Here is a 23988-nt window from a genome sequence, read left to right as displayed (position 1 = left end):
AAATACGTAATTCGTGGTCAATAAATGTTTGTGAAATGAATAAATGAACATAGGCCTCCTCTGCCTGTGTGGGTAGTGGAATCTGAGAGGTCAATACTAGAAGCAGGAGGCTGTGTATTAATCTTAATGACATAAAATAACAGTAGTAACTAGTAGTGAACTAGTAGGCAGAGCAAATAAGAATTAGAGCTCAGAAATACTTGGGAAGTTTCTATCAATAGACCCTTATAATCAATGGTTGGGGCAAGGACTCAAGGGTAAACTCTAACTTTGGGGTCTTTGTGGATGATGTTATCACGAAGATTAGGAGTATGAGAAAAGGAGCAGGTTAGAGGAAGAAAGGGTCCACCTTGGACATACTGAGTTTTAGGTGCTTGAGTAAAATCTAGACTCAGAAATCCAAGAGAGGGTTTGATGAGAAAAGCCTGAACTTGAAGAGAGGTACAATCTAAAGTTATGAATCTGTTAGTCATCTGCAATCAAATGGTTGCTGAAAACCTAAGCGGATCCATCTAATCTCTCATGAAAAACATCTCTAAAAAGCCAGTGAAGCCTTGGGGTAAATGTAGAAATGCCAACATTTAAAGGCAGGAGAAATCAGAGGAGCTCATGAGTAACAGCAAAGAAATGGCCAGAGATGGGGGTGACGGCCGGCAGAATGGAGAGTTTGGATGCTAAAAAGATGGAAGTAGGTATCAAATACCATAGAGCAAAGTTTCTTTGGATATGGCGATCAGAAGGGGATTGGCATTTTAGCAAGTACAGCCAGGGAATGTCCAACAGGCAGTGGGTCGATGGGCACTGAGAACATGAAATTAAATAAAACTACACCTTTGACAGATGTTGATACAGAAGGAGACCTGATCTAAAGCTCTCGGGGAGTTTGAGGTGAAGGCCAATTCTTTCTTTTTTGTCTGGGAGGGGCCTGACTCTGTTTACAATTTGGGGACACTGAACCAGCACAGAGAGAAGAGGCAGAGGCACTGAGGATTCAACAGGGATCAAGAGAGGTGGTGATGGAGTAGCAAAGTGACGGTGTGAGCAGGAAGAGGAAGTAAGGACACAGACTTCCCTTGAGACCAAGCAGATCGCCTTTGTTCTAAGACTGAAAGAAAGAAGTTAGGCACCTGGGTGGCTCAGTTGGTTGAGCATCTACCTTTAGCTCAGGTCGTTATCTTGGGATCCTGGGATTGAGCCCCAAATGGGGTTCTCTGCTCAGCGGGGAATCTGCTTTTCCGTGCTCTCTCTCTCTCTCTCTCTTACAAATAAATAAAATCGTAAAAAAAAAAAAAAGTATGTATGAAACAGGAGGCTTGATGATGTCTTGAAGACTGGGAGGAGGCAAAGGTAGAAAAAGGGAAGATAGTGATGAAGGTTTGGCAATATGTTAAGGCTGTGAGAGTTGACCAAGAACAAGAGAAAGACTGGATAAGGGTGGTATTGAAAGTCAGCAGAGATCTGAAATGATACACTTGCAAGAGTTTCATGATGGCTTGATTTTTCTCTAACTTTGCACCTGGACCCAGTAATGGGATTGAGTGGTGGATGCAGGAGATGCAAATCGAAAAGGAATAGAAGTCTCAGAATCCAAGTTGAGCTCAGCAGGAAGAGAGACCAGGAAGGATTCACTGCTTTGGATGTCTCTGTAGAGTAGAGCGGAGTGCAGAGAGAGGGCTGGCGCTCTGCGTGGTTATGGCCAGGCTAATATTTAAGACTTTCAAGATTCTGGACCCACGGGGAGAAAAACAAGACAAAACCAAAAAACAGCTCCATGGTGTGACCATAGGAATTTATAGTTAAAGAGGAGGCTGGGTGAAGGTCATTGATGGTCAGAAGCAGTGATAGGTGAACCTGTCTGTAGAGTGAGGGGCGAGAGACATGGAGGTTGGTGAAGGGATGATTGGTATTAGTGCGGAATATACAGGATGACAGAAGATCAAAGTAGGATAGGCAATGAGATATCCTTAAGGAAACCTGAAGGGATTCTATGACTGTGGGCTTCATAAAAGTGATAGCAAGTATCCATAAAAATGACTGGATCTGGACAACAGATCAGCTGGTAACTCCTTGTGCCTTTGCATTACCAAACTGGTGCACTCCGAATCTAGTGAATGAGAGAAAACATGTCTGCTCTGAGCTCACATGACTCTTCTTTTTTCTTCTCTTCCTCTTCCTCTCCTCCTCCTCCTCCTTTTCCTCATCATCTTGATTCTGTATTTCTTATTCATTTTTCTTCTTGGTGACCTGTGTCATTTGCTTGGACATTTGCTTTCTCATATCAATAGCATTTTTCTCATGGTATTTTGATTTCAGTAATCCTATGTTTCATTGACAAGAGCTCATTCATTTTCTTTCACTTGTCCTTTCTTAAAGAAAAGCTGTTCCTTTATGAATTGCAATATTGCTTCAGATCTGTCTGAAGATACTAATTGGAAATTTATAAGCGTTCTCTTCCATCCCCTAAACTGCATGATTCTTCCAGCATCTATCTGTGTCATTTGATTTCCTCAAATCACACAGTGGTTTTGATTTTCATATTTGCAAAAGGAGGAAGGTTTCATATCTACGGGGAGTGAGAAGGGATTTCCTCGGATTTCTTTGTAGTTGTTTCGCCTCCAAATAGGTTTTCTTTGAGAAAGGTATGGCTGAGTATAGAGTTGCTTTGCTGATGGAGATAAAAATCTAAAGCCGATTGTGCAGGAGAATAGCACTTCTCAAACTTTAATGTATTTGCCTATGACCCAAGGAATCCTGTTAAAATGCAGATTCTAATTTAGCTGGTCTGACAAGGAACCTGAGACTCGGCATTTCTATCAAGTGCACAGATGTCCACCTTGCTTCTCTGGAGATCACACTTCCAGTAGTGTGGCCCTAACAGTTCTCTAGCTTCTAACTTCTTTCTGAACCTTCGATAATTTTCTTAAAACAATTAAGCATGTAGGTTGTGGGATCTACTCATTTCAATTTATTTTAGAACATGGGCATCATTTTGGATCATACTCAGGTATATTCCTCATAAATCGCCTAATGATGGTCAGAGCATCATAGAGTAAACACTAATGGGAAAACAAAGTTGTTTTAAATCAGCAGGTACACATTACGGAAATATTTGCTCCATGGCTATGAAGTATGATCAGTCCTGTTAACAAATCCTTGTCCCCGAAGCTGGAAAACTGGTTGAGAGAATAATAAAGGAGCAGCTTTTGTTAACAGCAGGAGCCAACCATGTCTGCATCCACTGGGCAAGTCACTATTTTCTATAAGAAGAACACAAGTATGATCTCCACACATAGATGGAAAAAAACCAGAGAGCAAGTTACGACAGGGTTAAAACTGAGTATGTGGGCAGCCAAAGTACATGCCACTTTTGAGAATAAAAATAGTGTGTACCTTATTAAAAGCCGCCTGACAGGGTCAGCAGCCTAGTCACAGAATACCTACCAAGAACAATTTCAATTTTAATAGGTTTTACTATGTATTTCATAAGCATGCCCATTGAAATTGAGTCATCAAAGCCTCCCAGTTCCTCCAAGACAGATTTTAGCCTGAGAGCTTGGAGTAATTATCCCACTGGATGTTAGCCTGTGTAGCTATTTCAGCCTCGTTCATCATTTCAAACAGCTACATACTCTGCCTGCTAATTTCTTCCGATGGATTAGCTGCTCTCACTTGTCTATCTTTTTTTATTTCTGGGGGGTGAAATATTGCCTTCTTCCCATGTTTTAATAAGCCGAGCAGGCATGCACCACTGCACAGCTCCTGACTCCTATTTCTTTCAGCTCAAAGAATGATCTTCTGGGGGAAGCGCCGGGTGTAAATGTGAAGGTGAAAACTTGGCCATTACTCCCTGCAGCCTGAAACCAGCTGCTTTACACGAGGGCTGAGCTAGTCTGCATTTATCTGTTTATATAGTACATTCTAAGCTGTTCTTCCTCGGCGGTGTTACTGTATTACTTATCTTCTGCTTCTTTTGGACTCTGATCTTTATTTCCAACAGCCTCTCCCCGCACCACCCCCCTCCACGCCCCGTATTTCACCTCCGCTCTGCCTGTGTGCCTCCCATTAGAAAACCACAATGCACAGAACTATTCATTGCAGGATATAACTTCCTTAGTTCTTCACAATAATGACCCTGTTTGAGCTTTTGAATTCAGGGGTTCAGTGATTTCTTTATTCTCTGACCTCCCAGTGAGAACACACAATTTCACAGGCCGGAATATCATTCCTTCTTAAGGTATGTGGTTAAAATAGCAAGGACCCCGGTAACAAACCGACTGAAGTTTTCATCCTGTCTCTGCCATTTGGAAACTTTGTGACCTGGGGTTCGTTGTTCAACCTCTCTGAGCTTAAATTGCGCCTCCCATGTAATAGGCACCTCAGCACACAGAACTTAACGTTTCCTTTACCCGGGTCATTTAACAAGCCGGCTTTGCTGCCTTGCACTTGCTGTTATTGTCAATTAGCTGTTAGGGCTCCGACAGCTTTGCAGAAGATCCTTTAAAAAGCGCCAGATAGAATAAAAGCAGAACGTGAGTAGGCTTGCTCACACAGCTCATGAGTCTGGAAGTCTGCGGTGAAGTGTACCGCAGGCCTCACTCAACAGACTTCGGACGCTCTGCGGCACCACCATGGGCGACGCCATTTTACACTCTCCCATGATCCCGTTCGCGCCTCTTCACCCTGGTCGGGATGATGGGAATTTTCCCTGGACCGGAAACAGGAAACTGACGCTGTGAGCCAAGGTAGAGAGGATGCGGGATGGACTGTGTGCTCAGGGGAAGTCTTCAAACTGATGAAGGCCAAGGTGGTGGGGCTCCATTTTCTAACTGGTAGAAAAGGCCCGACTCTCCAGAGCTAGCGATTTAAGGAAGAGCTTCTTTCCCTCTCGGCCATGGAACTCTAATGTATCTGCTGGTAAATTGGAGGTGGATAATTTTTATCCAGCTCTGGAGAAAGTGCAAAAGACAGTAATTGGTAATTCTTAGAGAGAGTGGAGCAGCTCTCAAGTCACTCTCAAGAGATGTTTTTGGAAATGTGATATCATTTGGAATTATGTTCATGGGAGCCCTGCCTGGGATCAGAAACTTGGAATTGGTAGAGGTGTTTTTTTTTTTTTTTTTCCTTCAGAAACATAAAGCATCCATATTCTTCATTTATACATAAATTATGTAAGTGGATAAAATCCTCATCATTAGAGAATGACCTTGATGTTAGGACGCATTGATATTATAGGTGATGTTCTTCTTTGAAATTTTGCAAATTTTTGACATTAGTTATGGTTCAGTGCCAGTATCAAGATCATTAGTGTTGAGTCAAATACTTTTGTATTCACAAGGTAGTAATTAAAATGACGTTTCCAACTATTTATATATATTTCATCCAATGAGATCATATATAATGTGTATTTCATCTTCAATTTGTCACTCTGTGGTCTCTTATTCCCCCCCCCACCTTTTTTTTTTTTTTGGCAATAGGTGATGTGAAATGGAGAATGTATATGATACTGGCAAAGGAAGGACATGATCCAAAGACCTAGTACAGAAACTTACACATCCCGTGGGCTTTTTGTTTACTTCAATTAGGAAAATTCCCATAGCATGTGTTGCGGTCTTTTATTTATTTATTTTTTCTTTCCCTGCCACCCAACAAATGGGACAATTTCAAAACGATTTTGTTATCTCAAGTGAAGAAGTAAAGCTAAATTTCAGACAAAAATCCTTTCAATAAGAAGGTAGCTTTGCTTATTCAAGAAAGCCTGAGTTCTGCAGCAGAGAAGGATGGTTAATACATACATATAACTTTATTGTGAAGGCTAATCATTTTATGACTTAAATGAGAACCTATCCATAGAATAAAATTATCTCACAAAATATTAAGTCTGTGTATCTCATATTAACATATATAAGGTGTTGTTATAAATGATACTGGTTTTTTTTTTAATTTTTCAGTTTTTTTTTTTAAATTTAAGAAAGAGCTGAGTGAGAGAGAACATGAGTAGAAGGGGTAGGGGGAGAGGGAAAGGAAGAAGCAGGCTCTCCACTGAGCAGGGACCTGAGCCAAAGGCAGATGATTAACCTTCTGAGCTACCCTGGCTCCCCAAATGATTGAGATTTTTAAAGCAAGTTTTTAAGGCAACTTAATTTGATTCTACATACCGACATGTATGTCAATCCTCAAAAATGATCTCTGACTCAGGATTCCTACAAAAAGCAGGCTCTACAGACATTTAGAACATCAGCAATTTGGACTCGAGGACAAGTGAAGGTTGGAAGGGTGCTACTCATGTGAAATAAATGAATGGCATTAACTCAACACCTTATCAATTTGATATTAAAGTCTGCAATGCTACACTGACAAACACTAATACTTGAAATGAGGCTGCGGATGTGAGATCATCCACATGGTTAGAAATTAAGAAAGAAGAATAAACCGAATTGAGATGAATGATGACACTGGTTGTTTTTCCATGCTACAGACATCATGGGTTGTCTTCTAAGTAGACGTCATCATAAAGAAAGAAGTAAGCATATTACAGAAAATTTCGAAAAGAATGTAAATAAGTTCACTCATCATACAGAAATCGCCTCACTATAATAATTTGCAAGTTTTTTTCTGATATTTTGTGTGCACATATATTTGTATTTAATTTTGACAATTTTAACCAAACTTTGCATTCCATTTGATGACTTTTTTTTACCCCCATTTAATCATTCTTCTTGTTTTTACCTAATCATCCTGGTCATTGGAGTCAATGTATGTGGTACCTTCTCTTTAGAGATGTTGCACATATCTTGTTTACAAGTTTGATTTCAGGTTTACAAGTAAGTCTTTCTGTTAATGGGCATCACAGGGTTGTGGGGTTTTTTTTCCCCAATGTTTAAGATTATAGATAATTCTGCGATAAATTTTTTAGTACAAAACTTCTCCCACAAATTTTGTTCTGGTTCTTAGGATAAATTTGGACAAAAGATGTTACTTCCTAAATGAGAAAAAAATTAATTTCTGAGAGAGAGATTTTAAACCCATTCTAGTTGTAGAAAGCCTTGAAGATAGAGAAAGGTATGAAGATGAAAATAATAATTTTGCACAATCCTACAAAATAGGAAAAATAATCACTGATATGTTTACTCCAGTGATTTCTTCCCATGCATACACAGGCACACACATACATACTCGATATATGATTTATTAAATTGAAGCCTTATTGTACATACAGATTTGAGTTCTGCTTTTCTTTAAATATTGCATTGAGTAATAAGCATTTTCTTAAGTTTCTAATTTCCACGAATGATTTTTAGTGGATGTATTATTCATTAGTCATCTTCTTGTTGCTGAATTTTAGGCTGTTTCCAAAATTCTGCTGTTGTTATAAATTTCCCTGATTATCTTTCTTTAGGATAAAGTTCCAGAAGCCATATGACTGGGTTGAAGTCTGTACCCCTGTAGAAATTCATATTGCCTGTTTGTTTTTCAGATCAGTCATATCAAAATACACTTTTCCTGCGACACCTACTAGCTCAGTCAGTTAAGAAGCTGACTCCTGATTTTGGCTGTGGTCATGATCTGGAGGTCATGAGATGGAGCCCGTGGCAGTCTCTATGTTGGTTGTGGAACCTGCCTGGGATTCTCCCTCTCTGTCTCTTCCCCCTACTCCCCTACACACTCACTCTTTCTCTCTCTCTCTCTCAAAATAAGTCCACTCTTTCTGGCAGTGTATGAAGATCCCTGTCTCACTGAACCCTCCTAGTATTTAATCATATTATCAGATTTTACTATTTTTAAATTACAGAAGTGAGGAATGACTGCCCATTTTGAAGGTTTTCAGTCATTTTATTACTAGTGACATTTTCTTTTACTATGTGCTTAGTTTCCCAAATTGTTTTGCACAATTAAGATTTTTCATATAATATATATGCCTATTATAAGAAATCCCATTACAAAGATAAAAATAATTGTTGCTTAAACTATCTCACCATTCAGATGTGATAATATTATATTAAGTGATCATCATTCCAGACAACCCTATGCACATATACGTTTCATTTTTTTAAAAATCACTTTATGGAGGTATGATTGACATATGTCAATAACTTGATAGTGTAATTTTCCCCTGAAATCATCACCACTAACAAGGCTATAAACATATCCATCACTTCCTAAAGTTTCCTCCTACCATCTTTTATTATTATGATTATTATTATTACCATCATTTGTGTGCAGGCGAACACTTACCATAAGAACTACCCTCTTAGCAAGTTTCAAATATGCAATACAGTATTGTTAGCCATATGTACTATGCTATATAGTAGATCTCTGGGACTTATCTCGTGTAACTGAAACTTTGTACCATCTGACCATCACCTCCTTATTTCCCTCTCCTCTACATCCCTGGCAACCACCATTTTACTCTCTGCTTCTATGAGTTTGACTATTTAAGATTCCACATTTCTTAATTGACTTAATATCATTGTGCAGAAAAGTTGGTTCAAAAGTCATAGACAAGGGTGGCCCCCGAAGTTGGAGGAATAAGGCAGCAAACCCTTGGGTTACAAATCATCACTCTCATTTGTAAATGTGGCTTCCTATAGTCACAATGTCCCCAGAGCTTCCTCTGTGGTAGGTCCTTCTATGCATCTTCTGGGGATGTTGCCCTGAAAGCATGTGCTATTCATACGCTTGCACATTAAATATGGATATGAAGTATGCAAAATCGCTAGGTCTCAAGCATCATAATGTCACTCTACAAAAAATTTTCCATCTGGAATAGAGTTGTATCATTTCTCCATATCCCATACTTTTGAAACATGGAGTAGTTTAACATATGTGTTTTTCCCATGTTCATGTTTATTTACATAATTACAATAGCATCTTTTGTTTGTGTAGAAGTTTAAAACAATTTCACTTCTGTTTTCTCATTTTCTATTTCTAACATACTATCACTGCCTTGATTTAAGATGGTTTAATCAATTGTCCAAGTTCATATAAACATCCCTCTTATGTCCTAATTTTGAGGGTTTGCTTTAATATATCAACATATTTTTGTCCTAGTAGTATTTTATTTTCTATATATTCTATATGACTTTAATATAAATTGCAAGCCCCTCACAGATTTTTGTCTGCCCCTCACAGATTTTTATATGTTATCTTGGATGATTCATAAGGATTTATACAATATTGTGTGATATTAAGAGTAGTGATAGAATTGCTCTGCATATGATAAGCAAGCCCTTAATGAATCATTTATTGATTACAAATATTTTTCCAAATTAATTATTTAAACCTCAGAATATGGAAGAAATCAAGGCATATATGTTGCTTTATATTGAAAAAGATACTGCTTTTTCAGAATCGCCTCACAATTCAGGGATCTTTAGGCTGGAAATAGAAAACAAAGGTAAGGGAAGAGACTGAGATTGACACTGACATTGAAATTAAAGGAAAGTTTTTTCCTTTTTGCTTATTTTTGAAAGAGAGAGAGAGAGAGAGTGTGTGTGTGTGTGTGTGTGTGTGCATGTGCATGGGCAGTAGGGAGGAGGGGCAGAGGAAGAGGGGGATCTTGAGAGAATCTTAAGCAGGCCCCAAGCCTAGTGCAAGCTGATTTGGGGCTCCATCTACGACCCTAAGATCATGACCTGAGCCAAAGTCAAGAGTCAGACGCTCAACCGACTAAGCCACCCAGGTGCAGCTTTTCTCTCTCTTTCTCTTGCTTTTTAAAAAATTTTATTTATTTAATTGAGAGAGAGAAGAAGTGTGAGGGAGCACAAGCCAGGGGGAGGGGCAGAGAGAGAGAGAGAGAGAGAGAGAGAGACAAGCAGGTTCCTCACTGAGCAGGGAGCCCGATGTGGAGCTGGATCCCAGGATCCTGAGATCATGACCTGAGCCAAAGGCAGACGTTTAAATGACTGAGCCACCCAAGGGCCCCTCTTTTTCTTTTAAAATATAACATATAACAGTGCCTAAAGAAAAGCACATGGAAAGTTCATGGATGTGGCCATTCTCTTTACTTACAAATGTATTCTTTTTATTTAAGGATTTCTGAGATGCTTTCATTGTTACAGGCATTAAGAGCCAAACAGTAGCATGACTCAAATGAATTCCATAAAAATATGCTAGATTTGAAAACTTCAGTATTATTTTCAGAAAAGTTTAATAAACACAAATCAGTCATGGTTTTTAAAGAGCTTTGCTCTTGGATTAGGAATATAAAATTGCTGCCTAATTATTATGAAGTAAATCTCAGAAAAGTAAGAATACAGTTCTAAATGGCACCTTGATAGCTCAATGAAGTGTCTGTCTTCTGCTCAGGTCATGATTTCCAGGGTCCTGGGATTGAGCCCCACATTGGGCTCTGAGTTCAGCTTGGAGCCTGCTTCTCCCTCTCCTTCTGCCTACCACTCTGCCTACTTGTGCTCTCACTCTCTCTATGTCAAATAAATACAGAAAATCTTTAAAAACAAAAACAAAGCAAAAGCAAAAAAATATTATTCTCACTTTTCCAAAACATATGCAGTGATATCGGGCTATCTTACATTATAAGAATTTCATATCATTTTTGCTTAAATATGCCTATGTTTTATAAACAGGTACATATATTTGGGGATGTATATACAAACATCAGCATAAATATCATCTCTAGCCTAATGAACTTGATAACAATTGGTATACCCAATATTAAATTGTTTCAAGTTAAATGTTAACTGGCTGGTGAGGTAGAGAATTAAAAAGAAAGACAATATTGAAGGCACTGTGGAGAAGAAAAATATAATAATATTAGGTTTAGGACTTCCATATGTTTTGATCAAGATCTTTTGCCAACATTTATTAGTATTCATGGTACCTTGGGAGGTAAATATTATCATCTTAATTTTAAATAAAATTGAAAAATAAAGGTTAAGTGGTTTCCCTCAGGCTACAGAGGGATGAGATTTTATTTTTTACAAGGAAAGTGAAAATGAATATTTCATAACAATATTAGATAAGACAGAGGACATAGAAGCCCCTATTTACAATACCAGTGGCACACAGTAGGCTTACGATAAATGTGTGTTGAATTTTTTTTGACCATTATACTAGCAAGGGAGAAAAAGAGCTTAATATATTTGCTCTGTCAATCTGGAAAAATATATACACAATCTATTATAATTTTTACATAAGTATTTAGTTACTGATTAGAAGATCTAGAAAAAATTTGCATAAACTTGTTTATTCTTTTCTCTTTTGAAAGAGTTAGCCTCTTTCTTTGAGACAAGAAGGCAGGTGTTAGATTTTTTCAATATCTCCATGGAAGGAGATAATAGATTCGCTTTAGTACCTAATGACACCCATGTTGATATCAAACTGTGTGGTAAATTTAATCAGGTCAGTAAAGAATTCAGGAAATCATTAATTGGCTTTCTAGATCTAATACCACCACCCATAAACAGCCTGGTTAGATTTTTTCTTCTTAATCCAATTGGCTGAAATTTGATCTAAATTTATTAGGGACTCTAGCACATGTTGGACTAGCTTCCATGTCGGGTGACTCTTCCTACATTCTGTAGGTTAGCTGTAAGGCTCTTACATACAGCTAACCTACTACTCATCTTGACTATTAAAAGATCCTTGTATTTTTGGGTTGCTGTGGAACACATACCAAGGACCAAGGCTCCTTTTCCAGCCTTCTGTCATAGTAAACAAAGATTGCTTCATCTGTGTTGTTGTATGAAAGAAATGAAAAGGTATAACGATTCTCCACCCCTCCCCCCAAAACAGAAGTCCAGTGGTCTTTCTGGTAAATAAATTGAACGATTCCAGACAATTGTGTAAAGCCAGCCATAGTATTAGTGGTAAACACATTCAGAGAAAGCTGAGTGAATTCTTAGGTAAAAATTCCTTTATCAAATTAATCTGTTAAAGATCATTTAATATCAATGCCATACTTTGCTAGTATCCATTAATGCTGTCAGGTATTTCAGCTTATGGTTGACTACAACTCCTTGCAAGCAGGACACGTCAGTTCTTGGCACATATGATGTACAGAATGGCTGAGAAGAGATTATTTTTTTTCTCTGATTATTAGTGAAAGCTCGTGTTGGAGATTTTTGCTTTGCGTTGGTTATTTTGTGAGATGTCACATTTCCTAGAAAAAGGTGAATTGGCCTCAGAACCTACACAAGATCTTCTCTCTAGTGTTTTAGTTACTGTTGCTGCATTACAACCTACCCAGAACTTAGCGGCTTCAAACAACAGCCATTCAATGATGTTCCTAGGTTAAGAATTCAGGTAGGTTTCAGTTGGGCTATTCTTCTGGTCCTAATCTTACTGACAAAGATCAGGGAGTGAAACTTCCTGGGAGGTGGGCTTATCTGGAGGACCACCCAGCTACGTTCCCATACCTCGCGCCTTGGTGGGGTGGTTGGGAGACTGGGCACAGCTGGCTATCAACCAGAGTACCCCACATAGCTCACATAGCATGACAGACCCCAGGTAGTGAGACAAGTGGATTATCCCAGAGCAAGTGTCCCAAAAGGATCAGGACAAACTGCATGGCCTTTCTGATGTAGCCTTCCAAAATTGAATGGTTTCACATCTCCACACTTTGCATTGGTTATGAGCAAGTTCTATGTTCAGCCCACATTCAAGGAGAGGGGAATTAGACCTCAACTCGGGAGGGGGAAAGCTATGAATGAATCCGTGGCCACTTTTCGAAAACTGCTGCAAACATGAAAAGGCAATGCTGGGATTGTGAGAGGTGGTAATTTCATGTCAATCCACCCGCTATTTGATTTACAAAGAACAGATAGAAGCAAACAATATATCCCCTGATCTTAATTTAAAGTGAACAAAATCTTGAAAACTGGGACTGTAGTTAGATTTCAATCACCAAATAAGTAGAAGGGAAGAAAATATCTCACCTTTTCCATAAAAACATATGTGGGCTCTGGAGGGGAGGGTGCCTACTTTGCGAGATGGTAACAGAGGAAATGTTTTCTTTATGACATCATTGGTACCATCAGAGTTTGTCCTGTGATTTCAAATGGTCTGTTACCCTGATATATTTGGTGCCTCAAATTACCTGAACTTATTACTTGAGGACTGCATTATTATAATTACTCTAGGAAAAAAGAGGTCCATTTTTCTATAGAAAAAGAAGTGCACAACATTGATTTTTGTTACTTAGGAGATAAAGAAATCAATGATATATTCTTGAATTTATTTTTCCAAGATATTATTACAAACATAATTTGCACATATTTAAACATACAGGTAAGCTTAAAGAATTATATAGTAAAAAATAAATAGGTAAATACATATACATACTGCCTAGCTTCTACAAGTAATATTTTACAATACTTGGCTTTTTCTTTAGATGCATTTCAAAGTAAGTTGTTAATGTTGATACATGTTACCTTCTTGGGCTTATTTTATTTTATGTTTTTAATTTAAAAAATTTTTAAGAAACTTGTTAAAAAATTTTTAAAGATTTTATTTATTTGAGAGAGAGCGAGCACGAGTACTGGGAAGGAGCAGAGGGAGAAGAAAGGAGACACCCCCCCCCCCACCAAGCAGGGAGCCCAATATGAGGGGTCCTCAATCCCAAGCCCCTGAGATCATGACCTGATTCTTGGGCTTATTTTAAATGCACATCTCAGTGTCGGAGCAAGCTCTAAAAACATTATTTCTAGAACTGAATGCAACCAAAAGGAGATTTCAGATTTTGCGGGCTGGTATCTCTCAAGGTAAAACAGGATCCATTCCAGTTTTCAAATACAATGCTCCTGTTTACTTTGGACCTGACAGAGCATCAAAATAATTTACATTAGGAAGTGACACCATCACGTTTTAATTCAAGTTAATGGGAATATCCACATCGATCTGATGCAGTCACTTCTTTCAATTTCCAATGATCTACAATTATTAAGAATTTCTAGTTTAGGAAGGAAAATGGTTTGAAAATGGTAAAAATGAAAATGGTAAAAAAAATATTTAAAAATTTTTAAATAAATGTTAAAAATATTAAGAACCAGCTAGTTATGAAGTTTGACCTATGATGCAAGGCTCTGTTACATTCCAGCATTGAGAACTTGGCCGAGGACTCCATTCAGTATTAAAGCTCCAAATGATCAGAGGCTATTACTCATGCTTAATTGTGCTCTTAGGTTTTATATTTCCACACTTGTAATGAATTTTTAAACAAATTCCTTGGAAACAGTGAGGTGTGTGCTAAGTGTCCTTAACTCCTTGGATGCAGCTTGTATTATATCTAAGGAGTTAAAGAATAAAACACTTGCCATAATTGCTTAAGAGTTAGTAATTCATGAGAGTGATAGGAACTTGTGTCCCACTGACATTCGGGCTCACACTCCACATTTGCAATTGTATATATCAGGATATCTCATCATCACAAAACTAGCTTTGAAGGAACAATGGAGACTTGCAAATATGAACAGCTGATTCTTTATTTTATGCTTACAGAAGAGAATATTTAGAGAAATGAAGAAGAAATAAAGTCTTTCTCCTTCTCTCTCCCTAGCTGTTTCTGGCTCTGAAAAGTACGCCCCATGGACTTTCCTACCTTAGCAGCTGAATGGACTCATAGAAACAATTATCTGATTATACCCAAAGACCCAAGATGCCCACACTCAAGTGCTGTGAAGTGTGTAAACCTGGTGATTCACAGACCTGTACCCCTGGGGATAAAAATATATGTTTATAAAAAATAAAAAATAAAAAAAATCTCAAAAAAAATATTTTAAAAATTCTAATAATGTGACCTGACCATCTTGACAAAATGGCCTATTACATAAACTAGGTTAAAAAAAATTGAGAATACGCTATATATGTGTAAGTTGTATCTACACACATAGATATAGATATCTTTATATATTATTCTCATTCAACTTTGGTTCATTTTGCTAGAGTGGATGTGTCTTTTTAAAAGAACTATCTAGATTTCAGCCTCAAGCATTTCGCTTCCTGATCAATATGAATCACAGGCAAATTGGGAAACAGGTCAAATTTTCTTTTTTAAAAAAAAAATACAAAACCCACATCTTCTTTTAATGCAAGCATATAGATAACTTAATAACCTTAAAATCACTGAATTCTGCCAATATGTAATTTTATTTTAGAACCTGGTATATCAATCCTGACTTAAAATAACAATATCACACAATATAAATTTATATTCATCTGTGTCCAAAAAAAAAACATTGCATAGGAATTATGGTTTTTGCATAAAAAGTACTCCAAGGGTTAAATTAATAGCGCAGTGGCTTTAAATCCTTGCTTAAAATATGCCCCTTCTTAAGGAAAAAAAAAAAAAAAAGAAAGAAAAATGATGGGTATTCACATGATTGACAACCTTTCCAAATAGAAGTGTTGCTATAATTAAGCAATAATGTATGAGTGAGTGTACATTATGACAAATTGGAAGCTTGGTTGATTAGATTGAGCATATAAGCTGTCAGTATAATTATCATATTTTAATCATTTTTCTCCATTTTTTATAACAGCATTGTCTTCAACCTCACTTGGTGCTTATTAGATTGATATTCTAAGAGGAATCGTACAACATAAAACACGTCCTTAAACAGGATGAACTTTAGATAAGACTTTAGTTATGTCTGTAAACATTTATAATGATGTCTGTTCTGTTTCTGTTTCTATCTGCTGTTTTATTTTGTGTAAAAAAGAAAAGTTCTTTTTCAAGATAAAATGGATAAACTTGAGCATATATGTCTCTGTGAAACCCCCCTATATTTCAATAGAAGCCTATAAAATATTTATTAAAACTGCCTTCAAAATGTGGAGCTTTTTCCTTTCCATCGCCGGCTCTATCACAGAAAGATCATTTAAATGGATAACTCGACCCTCTAGGCTGAATCCTTTGCTTCTGTTATTTGGTTTGACTCTCTTTAATCACAAGTGTTGAGCCTGCGAGCCACACAGGAAAGGAATTTGGGGGAGTGGAGTGAAGGGACTGGTCTGGCTTCTGCTTACTAAGGGCTGCTCATGTGACCAGTGAGCAGGGATTGTTAAGGAAAAAGCAAGCTGGCAGACACCTGTGAGTATTCAGGTTTTAAATACAAAACCTGTGATTCTTCTGATGTTACGGGATGGGGATTTAGGAAAGACATTGAGGGACGTGAATATTAGTGTTTATTGTTCTTCCCCAAATCAGGATGCTCCCTGCCCAGTCTCAGCAATCCAGCCTCCTGACACGGGAAGAAAGGACTCACCGGGCTCTCAAATCTATAGTTTTGTCTCTGTCCGAATAGTCTGAAATGCAGGGTGAAGGGTATAAGAACATGCTCACCTAGAACCTGGTGTCGTTTCTTTTCTCATTTCTTAGGGTTCTAAGAGCTTTGAGTACAAGCCTTCAGCTAGGCATGCCCTTACTTCAAGTAGGCGCGAGCTACAATATCTTCCCATTTATTCGTAAACTTTACTGAGCCCCGCAAATGGACCCTGTTAAAGACACTGGTTCCGTGGAAGTAAACAAAATGATGGTATCACTGCCTCGTGGTAAGAGCGACCCAAACCATGAATGGGTCAGTTGGCACCCTAACGAATCCAGAGTCTCTAGCAATAAGGGAAGAAGAGGTCATTTTCAGGATGCCCAGATATCCGTACTCCTAAGCCATCCTTCTATGGTACACGGGCACATTTGTAAAAAAGATTTTATATTGATACTAAGAGATTTCATATATGTTGACCACAGACTAAAGTTTGGGTATAGTCTTAGGCAAGTAAGCAACTGCGGTCTGTGACCTGCACCTACAGGTTAAATTAAGTAGTAATCATACTCAGGAGGAGATTAACGTGGGTGCATAGGTTGCTGTAAGCAACTGGTAACATTTTTACAAAAGCATGGATAAATTCACCACTCTGAACAAGTGAAGGGCAGAAATTTAACTCAGCACAAAGGTATATGAGGAAGAAAGAATGCGTAATGGGAATTATTATCGTCTTTGGACGTCTGCTAAGGACTGAATGTGTCCCACTGAAATTCATGTGTTAAAATCCTAACTCCCAGCATGGTAGTATCAGGAGATGGGGCCTTGAGGAAGTAATTACGTCATGAGCAAGGGGCCCTCGTGAATGGGATGACTGCCCTTACGAGAGATGGGAGCGAGCTTTCTCTCTCTCCTCTCCCCGCCCCGCCCCCCTTTCCACCGTGTGAGGTTACAGTAAGAAGACGGTGATCAGCAAACCAGGAAGAGAGCCCTAACCAGACGCTAGATCTTAGGCTTCCCAGCTTCCAGCACTCTGAGAAATAAATGTTGCTTAAGCCACCGAGTCTCTGGTTTTCTGTTACAGCAGCCTGAAACAAGATAAGGCTTTAATTTAAGCTTTTGATCTGGGTAGAAATATTACTCTGCATTTTCTATGGAGTACCCATATGGAGCATGATTTACTTTTTTTCAACCACCTGAATAAGTTTGATTTCTTTAGCAAAAGCTGTCCCATGATCACGTTTTTGGTTTTTTCAGATGTAAGTCCAGTGTCTTAGAATAGGAGAGTGTCTAGAAAACATGTACCTCCACTTTAATCTGTTGGAGGCTTAGTTTTCCATCTCTAAAATGGGGTTACTTTTATCTATCTCTTCTCTCTAATTCATACAAAGTAAAGTGCAGTCCATGTCCGGGTACACCACAGCCACTCAAGAAATATTCATATCCTGTCCTTCTCTTCTACATTTCGGGACACTGAGACCAATAGAGTTCAAATGTATTGAGTAGAATCCAGTGGCTAGTGTGTATCAGAGCCAGAACTGTATACCTTGTAGTCTCTTCAGTCTGTTTCAAACTAGAATTATATTTAAATACTTATCTTTGGGGCACCTGGGTGGCTCAGTCGTTAAAAGTCGGCCTTTGGCTCAGGTCATGATCCCAGGGTTCTGGGATGGAGCCCCGCAGGGAGCTCCCTGCTTGGCAGGAGGCCTGCTTCTCCCCCTCCCACTCTCTCTGCTCTGTTCTCTCTTTTGCTGTGTCTCTATCCAACGAAAAAATAAAAGCCTACCTTTTTTTTTTTTCTTTAACTAAACTCTAGACATGCTTTTCTTTTTACTTCAGTAATGTTTTAGAGGGAAAATAAAATCATGTTCCCTCCATTACTAACTGTGCTTTTGTGCATACTGCTTCCCTATCCATTCCTTTGTTTCCACATCTGGAGAGTGGGGGTAATCGCAGAACCCCCTCTTGGGCTTGCTGTAAGGATTATATCAGATAATCCACGCAAAGCACTTGACGCATGGCCTTTTAGCCAGTTCTCAATAAATGTTCTGTGTTTTGTGAACCTTTACTATGTGCCTGACTCTCTAAGTCACCTCTGGAGACACAGAAGTGACACCACTTTTGCTCTTTGCTAGTGCCAAGAGACCTGTCAGAGCAACACGTCCCATGCATTGCACGTCGAGGAAACAGTGTTCAGGGGGCCCTGGAGCACAGTGGGTGGCTCTAATCTAGGCTAAGGCAGTCAGGGAAAGCCTCAGGGAAGGAGAAACGTGTGTGCGGAGGCTCGAGGGACCAGGAGGCAGGTTCAAGTGATTTGGATAGGGGGAAAACAGAATGGGTAAGGTGAGGCCTGGGAGCGTATGAGAACGTGGGTAGTTTGTAACACTCCAGGTAAGATTTTAGGAAGTCAGGGGTGAGTCACATGATTTAAGATGTAGGAGAGTGCCACAGTGTGTTGGCGTGACCTATCAGACCAGGGAAGTTTTTTGTTTTGATTTTTAATTATCTTTTATTTTATCTTGGGAGCCATGATTTTGAAGACCTTTAAGAAGGATCACTGATGGGCATTGGGGTAGATATGTGCTGTGGTGAACACTTAAGTTGCGGAAGACTGATGAATCGCAGACCTGTACCCCTGAAACAAAGAATACATTACATATGAAGAAGAGGAGGAAAAAAAAGAAAAAGAAGAAGAAGAAGAGGAGGAGGAAGGAGAAGAAGAAGAAATGATCACTGATTAGGTTTTCATTTTATAAAGATGATTCTGACAGTTCTAGAAAGATTACTCTATTGGGGGGGTGGGGGAGGAGAGACCACAGCAGAAAAGCACCAGACGTAAGTTAATATTACATATTTATGAAGCTGCTTTTAAAGAATGTAATACATATGAGTTTGTGCATAAGATTAAAGTTCACTGCATTGAATGTTCAATCATGAATGAGTGAATCGATCAACTCGCATAACTAACAAATACCTAATGAGCACATAGTATGTGTTAAGCATGCCATGGGTTTGGGCTGCAAAGCTGAGTAGGTCCTCAGTGATCTTTCTATTTGTTTACATAATGAGGGCAACTCACATAGAGGGGCCAGAAAGACAAATGGCTTCTCTGTTGCACAAATTAACCTAAAATTCCAGTTAACACCAAAGCTTTCAACCAGGACTATTATTTGGGTCTGAAATGACTTAGTTTTGCAATCTGAAAGCTGTTGCCCACCAATACTTCTTTCCTAGGTGTTGGAACTTGATGGCTTTCGATGTCAAAGAGTCTTTCTCCATCTTTACCCAATGCATGTTTATGCTAGAAAACATCAATTCATATTATACAATCTGTTAAACCTGCATAAGATGTGGATTGGGGGTGTTCCAATGGATCGAGAAAGCTACAGATAACCACTAAATTCTTGAATGCTTAGACAAAGATCAAACTGAAAAACTTAGAAAGTACATCTGCTGATACTAAACAAAACTCGGTCTCATAATTATACTGGATTTAACAAGAGCCAGAACAAGACAAAGGAAATTAACTCTTTACTAGCAGTTTCTGCTTTGCCCAGGAAGGTCACCCAAGTCTGCAGGGGTCGAATATGTCAGCATTAGGGTGCATGAGGCTGATTGATTAGGTTACACAATCAAAAACATTGCTTAAACATCCTGTCTCCAATTTCCATGTTGCATTAAAGTGCGCACCTCATTCATAACAAAACCCAAACCAGACAAAACCAAACACAGGCCTTCTACCTTTTCCAAGATTCCATGAGCCTTCCATTGTGATGTCCTCCAATGCTGCCGTTCTCATTTGTCTGTGCCTCTGAATCTTCTGGGAGTTTCTTAGAAACACTGATTTCTGGGGGCACCTGAGTGGCTCAGTGGGTTAAAGCCTATGCCTTTGGCTCAGGTTATGATCCCAGGATCCTGGGATCAAGCCCTGCATCGGGCTCTCTGCTCAGCAGGGAGCCCGCTTCTCCCTCTCCCTCTGCCTGCCTCTCTGCCTACTTGTGATCTCTCTCTCTCTCTCTCTCTGTCAAATAAATAAATAAAATCTTAAAAAAAAAAAACAACAACACTGACTTCTGGCTCCCTACTTGAAAGAATATAATTCAGTTAGTCTGGAATAGAGTCCAGTAATCTGTGTTTTTAAAAAACAGCATCTCAGATTCATCTGACCCCAAATGTGGTAACCGCTGGTCTATTTTATGTACGAAAATGCCTCTGTAGAGAAACTTACTGAATGACAAACATAATTATAATGAAGCAGATCATGTGCCCAGAGCTCACGGAATGTAAGTTGGGTCCCTCCCACTCTAACAAGGAAAGATCGTCTCAAAATAGTATTGTTAGCCGTTTACCATTTGGTGGTATACACTACTGTCTGGGCACATGCTAAGGGAGAAGAGAGGGAAGAAAAGCATTATCATAGGATTAAATATTCTATTATTGGAACAAGGAAGTATTTTCATTTCTTTAAAGAGCTCAAAGCATTACATAATCAGATTTTAAAATGAATAACTCTCCAATGGCAAACATTTCAAAGCTTGAAATAATAGGAAGGTAGGAAAAGAGAACCATTTAGTGAGCATCTACTAGGTGGTGGATATAGCCCTAGGTGCTTGGCATTCTAATGTATCCACACACTTTGAGACAGGCTTACTAATCCATGTTCTACAGTCACAGAAATGAGACATGTTTAAGTGGCTGGCCCAAAGCCACACAACTAGTATTCAGTGGAAAGAACCAGTTTTCAAACCAGGTCTACTTGAAGGCAAAGTCCACATGATCTTTTCTATTCATAAATAGTAGGAAATGAAATGAAGTTTTACTGAGAAAGGAAGTTAATAGTCCTAGTCCTCCCTTCAGAATAATAACAATAACAGCTATTGTTATAAAAATGGAAGATAATCCATTATAACATCTAGAAAAAAGAAGCAAACTGAAAGTAGTGGGTATGTTCCCTGTCTTGAGGAAATATGTCTATGTCAAAACATGTCAAATCATGAACTTTATGCACAATTTACTGTATTTTGATTATTCTTCAATAAAGCTATTAAAGAAACCCTACAACTACACAGTGGTTAAGTGAGTTGTTTAGAGAGCAGGAATCATAAAGTCACAATTCTGGATTAAACTCCTGCAGAGTCCAGAGGACCTCAGCCTTATCTACTTTGTCTTCAGACAAATCTACCTTCTTTTAAACAAAGGTCAGTGGGTGAGGCTATGAATACAGTAGAAGAATAATTTAAAGAGCACACCTGTGGCCGACTGCACAGCTCCCAGCCCATTCTGACTTCCCGGGTCACCTTGCCCGCATGCATGGAAATGTCCCTGCTTCAGGTTATCTCCACTTTTCTGCCTTAAAGTTTTTTCCAAAGTCTGCTTAGCGTAGACAAGCCTGCCACAGAAGCTCAGAAGAGTTCTCCATCCCTGGGAAGTTCACAAGGTTGGCTGGACAGGAATCTGTAGATAAATGGTCCAGCTTTCAAAGGATCCCAGTGGGATGGAGCTCAGGAGCCCAGAGCTACCGCTAAGAGGATGGCTTGGATGGGCTTTTCCATTTTCCTGACTCCCCTTGCTTCCTCACTCATGTTTCCTAGGATCACTTCCTGCCTAAACCACCTGCACCCAAGCCCTCTCAGGGGGCAGTCTCAAGAAAACTGAAGGCAACTCCCCGCTCTGATTCTTTTTTCTATATTGTAAAATTACCTACCATTTTAATCGAACAATAGCTCATGTTGGTTTTTGTTGTCCCTTGGTGATGAAGTGACACTGGGACAAAATGGGCAATACTGAGAGTTTTGTCTATTGGGAATGCTTATCACACGGTGCACACGATCGTAGTAGTACTCAGTTCACCTTGGTTTAGAACCAAACACCTTGGTTTATTTGTGAATGTGGTTCCCCAAAACCATACTAAACAATGGAGTTAATATATATTCTTCAATAGTCAGTAGCTTGATGATATGATTGAATAAATAATTAAAAAAATGAAGAAGTCCCAAAGTTGTTAACATGAATGTCATCCAACTGCTTTTGTAATGATGCTTTTGGTAACTACCAGAATTTACTGAATAAAGTACTTCGTGGTTTTGTGGCTTCAATTGTGTCTGCATAAAATAGTAAACCAAGTAAGAGCTTGTGCTGTGGATTCATATCAGGCTCTGCTGTATAATTCATCCAATTTGCTTAGCTTCTCTTTATCTCGGTTTCCTAATCTATAAAATGGGCATAATAATATTACCTCATAGGATTTTTGAGAATATTAAGTGAGAGAATACCTATAACATACATGCCTGACATATTTTTTTGAGTCCAACAAATATTTACTAATTGATAAAACATACCATTTACCTTCGGAGAACCTGAAAATCCTATCCAAAATTATACTATTGAAGAATTATAAGATTTTAAAAATATATTTTATGTAATCAAACTTCATGAGTACTAGCTTATTTTGAAAATGTTCCATGTTGATATCTCATGTTGTGCAGACACTAAATTAGGTTAAAGCTGAGACAGTCCTTTTGGATGCCTTGAAAGACTTGTCCTCAAAACAACTTGAATTTCAAAATTTCACAAAACAGCATAAGGCTGATTGGGATACAAAACAGAACTCAAAACATGTATTCACTAACATGCATTGCAATTGTTTTTATTATAGACCACGTGAATATCTTAAATGTTATAGACTTAATATCTTAACTCTTACAGATTTAAGTGAAGTGTTTTACATTTTGTCCTGAATGGACGCAGACTTGCTCATTCCTGTACATATTCTATTTTACTTCCTTACTTCTTAAATTTATATGTCTATCTGAATTTTTACTTCTAGCTGTGTGACATAGTGATATTTTATTGAAATACAACGGCTTATTTGATGTTGTTACTCTATGGCTTTAAGACACAGAATCAACATCTCTAATTCACCAGCCAGCTTCTGGTGTTCACAGAAGGATGGAGGCTGGAACTGAGAGTTGGCAAATCTTTATGTTAAGTGACTAGAATTTAGCCTCTTTTCACTACGAACATGGCATCCTCGTTTTCTTGACTGTATAATACCACGTGGCAAGGAGTGTCGTTTTGTACTGAGGCAGGTCTAAAAGGCTCTTCTCGACCCCACCTAGGTTTTCCCCACTTATGTCTTCCAGAATTTGAATGCAGATTCTCTTTCCCAGCCATTTCCCATGTCATTCTATAACATTATTCCACAGATTTGCTAGTGAAATGAAATACTGTAGTGACCTTTCTAATTCCCCTGACTTTTTACAATCTTGGAAATTTAACACAACAGCAGGAGTTTAATCATATTCAGTGATGTAAAAGACAAAATAAGGCACCTTTAAATTCAGAGGGAGATGTGACCTCCGAGGTATCAGGACTCGGGGACTCCTCACCTGTTTCTGGGTACCACTGCGGCTCTGTTCGTGTTTCTCATGATGCATCACTACATCTTGGGCTGACATGCCTACCCACTGCTTATCCTCAAGCCTATAGGCTATGAACTCCCGGATCTCTTCCGCATTTTGAAGCCTTCTAACCAGAACTATGAAATTCTGTATGTGCCTCTTCTCTTCTAAGAATGTACTTTTTCATTTATTCAGAATGATATGCCTTCAAAGGTTTCAAAGTCTCTGATTTAATTGGAAAATGTAGAGTTACATTGGTTATCTAAGGTCTTTGCCATAGCAGAGACTATAGCTAGATGGTCCATGATGGCAAACATTCATTTGTTTACATGAGTATCTAACAACGGGGGGACTGATTCTTTAAGTCAAAC

The sequence above is a fragment of the Mustela nivalis genome, assembly GCF_964662115.1.
Source record: "Mustela nivalis genome assembly, chromosome: 16".
Classification (NCBI taxonomy): domain Eukaryota; kingdom Metazoa; phylum Chordata; class Mammalia; order Carnivora; family Mustelidae; genus Mustela; species Mustela nivalis.
The sequence above is the reverse complement of the archived record's forward strand: the minus strand, read 5'-3'. Positions refer to the sequence as shown.